At 34.3% G+C, this 4,919-nt stretch overlaps 1 long non-coding RNA gene across 2 annotated transcripts; it reads right to left on the bottom strand.

Annotated features, from left to right (window-relative positions):
- Window positions 1-2,197: 2,197 nt before the first annotated feature.
- On the bottom strand, window positions 2,198-3,760 carry LOC113323781. 2 transcript variants are annotated; one of them, XR_003347840.1, is made up of 6 exons: window positions 3,583-3,760; window positions 3,322-3,443; window positions 3,169-3,231; window positions 2,966-3,049; window positions 2,782-2,856; window positions 2,198-2,415 (listed from the first exon to the last, which is right to left on the bottom strand). It is a non-coding gene; the product is annotated as an uncharacterized LOC113323781 (long non-coding RNA). The 2 variants fall into 2 exon arrangements; XR_003347841.1 differs by having other exon boundaries at window positions 3,348-3,443.
- Window positions 3,761-4,919: the final 1,159 nt, after the last annotated feature.

The following is a 4,919-nucleotide window of genomic DNA, read 5'->3' as shown; positions in this document are numbered from 1 at the left end:
AAAAAACACGACAAGTGCTAACAGAACTCAAAAGCAAACATGCACAAAGAACTGCCATAATTTTTGCAAAGTAATTTTATAGCAATTCGAATACCTCCAGATTCTGCAGTTAAGTATTCACCGTTACACCTTCTAGCAATAAATCCATAACCCGCTTCACCATGATTGCCTTTAGAAGCACCATCACAACACACAAACACTTTGGGATATAGAGGAAGACAAAACTTGTAATTAATAACCAAAAAACTTTGAACATTTATACTCTTCACACCAAAAAACTTCAAAACATGAAGATCACAAGAAGTATTACACATAGTTCCCTTCAATATTGTTTCACTTTCACTTGTCAACTGGATTATTGTTCTTCAGATCTTCAGGCCTAACAACATTATTATCAAATGTAATCTTGTTTCCTAAAAACCATAACTCTTCTAAGGTGGTAAGAGAAGCAATTAACCAGTTCTCTTTAACAATATGACTTTGGTTTTTGCAAAACCTAAAATATCATCAAAATTTTGAGGGTTTAAGAATTGAAAGATGGCACAAAGTCATTGCCAAATCTGCTTACTGAAGTCACATAACCACAAACTGTGATCTAGATTCTCCTCATCATTCTTGCACAAAAAACATCTAGACACCATCTCAAAACCTTTAATTTTTAATTTCTCATCAGTATCACAAGCTTCATGAATAAGGTTTCATACATTGCTTGAGATGGAAGGATGCATAAAACTCTTCCAAATCTTCTTTCCCCAACCAACAGAAGGGAACTTATTTCTAATGCTTTGAGCATATGAATCAATAGAAAAATATCAAAAGATAGATTCACACCAAATCATTCTATTATTATTGCCATCAACAACAGGAAGCTATTGAATATTGAAAAATTGAGCGTACTTGTAATGATGCACCACTCCCATTATGAAGTAAGTCATCTACTTTCGTAGCTTCGTTATTTTTGATGTAATTATTGTCAGAAAATAAGGAAACAAAAGGTCTATCTTTTATCCAACAATCATTCCAAACAAAAATATCTAGATCATTTTCTATAATCCATCTGGTGCCTTTGTTAGCATCATTCATAACCCACTTGATACCAGGCCGAATGGAGGATGTTATGTAGTATTAAATTCATTCTCCATTCTTTATTTTGAATTTAACTTTCAAATAATTGAGTTATTCATAATTTCCTAATTGGATTCTCCACAACATCTTCATAAGAAGAGCTTTGTTGATTAGTTCTAACATTCTAACTCCCAGACCACCCTCATCAATTGGATCACAAATGTTATCCCATTTTACAATTATTAACTTCCTAGTAACTGGGTCACCATACCAAAGGAAATTTCTAATGATTTTATCAATTTCTTTAAGAAAAACTTAAGCTACTTATAAACAACACGTCGTAGATGAGAATATTATATAAAACATGTTTCATAAGAAATAGTTTGTCTTAAAAATAGAAAATCTTACCCATCCAAAGCTTTAGAGCATCTCAACACATCCCCAAACATGACTAAATTTCACTATGTCTGGAAGCAACATCGCTCCTAAGTATTTATCAGAAAAGCTAGACCACATTTAACAATCTGTAGTAATTATATTTTTTTTATTTTAACTAGTGTATCCCACAAAACATTTGCTTTTAGTGACATTCACCATTTGACCAGAAGATTATTCATAATCACTCAAACTCTTCATAAGATTCCTCACATTTCTTCAATCCCCATTACAAAAAAGAAAAAAAAATGTTGTCAGCAAAAATACGTGAGTATGCCGATTAACATTTCTATTCACCATAACAAACATAATTGGAGATAAAAGATCTCCTTGTTCCAATCCCCTTCTTACTGAAAAGAAACCAACTGAACCACCATTGGCCATAACATAAATTTTTTGCCGAATTAAAGAGAACTTGTAACTATTTTATGCATTTGTATGATAAGACAAACTTTTCATAACTTGAAACAAGAAATCCCAACTGAGAGAATCGTAAGCTTGAGAAATATTAATCTTAATTAGGGCTGCACATGGTTCGGTTCGGTACGGTTTTTGGCCAAAATAAAACCGAAACCGAACTACTCGGTTTTCCAATATTGAAAACCGATGAAGCCATTTAGACTACTCGGTTTCATTCGGTTTTGAAACCACCGGTTGCGGTTTTAAACGTCCCCGTTTTGGTTAAGTGAAAATTCACAAAACTGACAGACAATTTTGTTAAAGACAGAAATTTATAAACTAACCTGTCTGTCAAACAGATTATTTTAAAGTGTCAAATACATCAGAAACTCCAACAGTCTAAACTAAAACAAAAAATCTAATAACTAAAACAAAAAATCCAACAGATTTGTTTATTCTGGCATGAACGGGTGGGCATCCAAAGTCTCCAACTGCACTGGCAACTCCAACAGAGGCCTGCATCACAACCAACCAAAACTAAACATCAGATGGCAATTGCATGACTAGATAAGAAACTAGAAGTTAAAAATGCTGAGAATAAGAATTGTGCAATGAAATATTAGACTGTTACATACGTTTGTACAGATTTTGTGCTTGACAAATTGATCTCAAATGAATTCTAACTTGTTGAAGTGAAATGACAGTTATGCATGTGCTTGAACAAATCTAAGTTTTATTCTAAAACAGAAACAAATGAACATGGTTGGGCAAAATTTACTAAAAATGCAAATCTTCAGAACCATCTTTAGCTACAAGCTACAATAGTGATCACTACTACCACAAATATGGCCTCAAAGAAACAAATGTTTTGTTGGTTCATACCTGTGACCATTCAAACTTCTGAGAAGGCTTCCAAATTCTACATCCCATAGCTTTATTATTGTATCAATGGATACACTGTCCACACATACGAAGAAAGAAAATAATCTTCTAATGATAAAAGAATCTGGAAACAACAAAAGTCATACATAGATTGATTGGAAATTTTTGATGTTAATGCTTTTACCTTAGAGACATAAATCTTGTTACTCCCATTATCCATAACAGCAACAACATCCATATCAATGTCATACATCATTCCAACTCCAACCTGCACTTCCAACAAAATCATGAATCAAAACACCATAACCAGGGTATCTACTGAATTAAAAAATTGAAACAAAATAATTCAGATTTGAGCATGTATCATGAACATTTCATTAATTGTACCTGTATTGTCGTAATCAGATGACTCTCATTGAACTACTTCCATTTCTTCCCATCAACTTCCTCCTACAAATCGAATCAAACAACTTTACTAAAAATCCAGTAAAAATAAAACAAATTAACTCAACAATCAGAAAAAATAAACAAAACCCATACTGTAAAATAGAGTTTTAGATCCAAACTTGTTCATCTTTCGCTTGTTTTTTCAATCATTAACATCTGATTTGAACACTGCATCTGGTTCAGCTGCTATAATTATTGATTCCTTCATATGGTTTCTAAGCAAAAGCAAAAAAAAACACAAAATTAAAAACAGTTAACCTTTAATCCACTTCAAAAACTCAATAGAAACCCATAAAAAGATCTTGCTACAACTGCACTATATAAATAATCAATTAGAAAACAATGAAACCTTACAATGAATCTTGCATGGGTGCTTGGTTTTAATTAGTTGATTCAGAGAAAGAAGAAGAAGAAGAGTAAGAGGTTTGTGATGAATCTGGTGATGGAGCGATGGTGAATCTCTATGTTGGAAGAGAGAGGAGTAGCAGCCGAGGGGGAAGAAAAAGAGTGAGAGTGGTTATGTTCTGTCGAAAAAAAGTAAGGAAACTATTAAACCTAAAGAGAGTTATGATGAATTGGATATATATATATCGACGGCTAGAACTGTTACAGGCGTATTCTGTTTTCTCGGTTGTTTCGGAACGGTTTTGAGCGACAGCCGAAACTGGGACAGTCGGTTATCTAAAACTGAAAATCATGATTAAACCGTATGGATTCGGTTTCACTTCGGTTCGGTTAATAAACGAACGGTTTCGGTCCGGTTCACGGTTTAGGTTCGGTTTTGTGCAGTCCTAATCTTAATCCCCACATTGCCACCTCTTCTTTTGATGTCAATCTCATTGGTTAATTCTGAAGCAAGAATCATTTGATCTTGAATACTTCTTTCCTTCACACAACCACCTTGTTGAGGAGATATTACCTTAGCATGAAATGTTTAGTTCTTGAAGAAATTTTTTGTCATTAAACGGAATATCAAATTCAATTACTTCACTAACCTTCTCTCCTAATTTAAGGAAGAGCCTGATAATCTTAGATTAATTTCAACATGAAAACTGTTCTTATAAGACCCTGGCCAATAAATAGCCGCAATACTACTCAATCACCCATTGGTGGTAATAACTACTCAGGTTCCCTAAAAAAGGGAATAACATAAGTGGGTATAACTTCCTAAATGGGATAACAAAGGCTAACAGGCCCATAACAAGAATAACAACTCATAAACTCTCTAGTTACATGATAATACCCCCCCCCCCCCTCCCCTTCCCCCTTTTGCACATCCTTGTCCTCAATGATGAAATCAGGGAAATGAGAATGGATATGACTGGCGTCTTCCCAAGTTGCATCTTCTGGTGGAGATCCATCCCATTGAATGAGCACCTGTAGAACAATGTTATCACCTCTGAGAATATGTCTAGAATCCAAGACGGCTACTGGAAGCACTATGAAAGCACCAGAATAATCTACTAATGGAAAGTTAGAAGCTGGAGTAACATGTTGACCAATCTTCTTCTTCAATTAGGAAACATGGAAGATAGGGTGTATCCTAGAACCCACTGGCAGTTGGAGTTTATAGGCCACAACTCCAATTCTTTGCAAAACCTCAAATGGTCCAAAATACCTTACGGACAACTTCAGATTAGTTCTCAAAGCCACATATGATTGTCTGTATGGTTGTAACTTTAAGAACACTA

The sequence above is a fragment of the Papaver somniferum genome, chromosome 11 (assembly GCF_003573695.1).
Source record: "Papaver somniferum cultivar HN1 chromosome 11, ASM357369v1, whole genome shotgun sequence".
NCBI lineage: Eukaryota > Viridiplantae > Streptophyta > Magnoliopsida > Ranunculales > Papaveraceae > Papaver > Papaver somniferum.
This window is presented reverse-complemented; position numbering and strand designations above follow the sequence as displayed.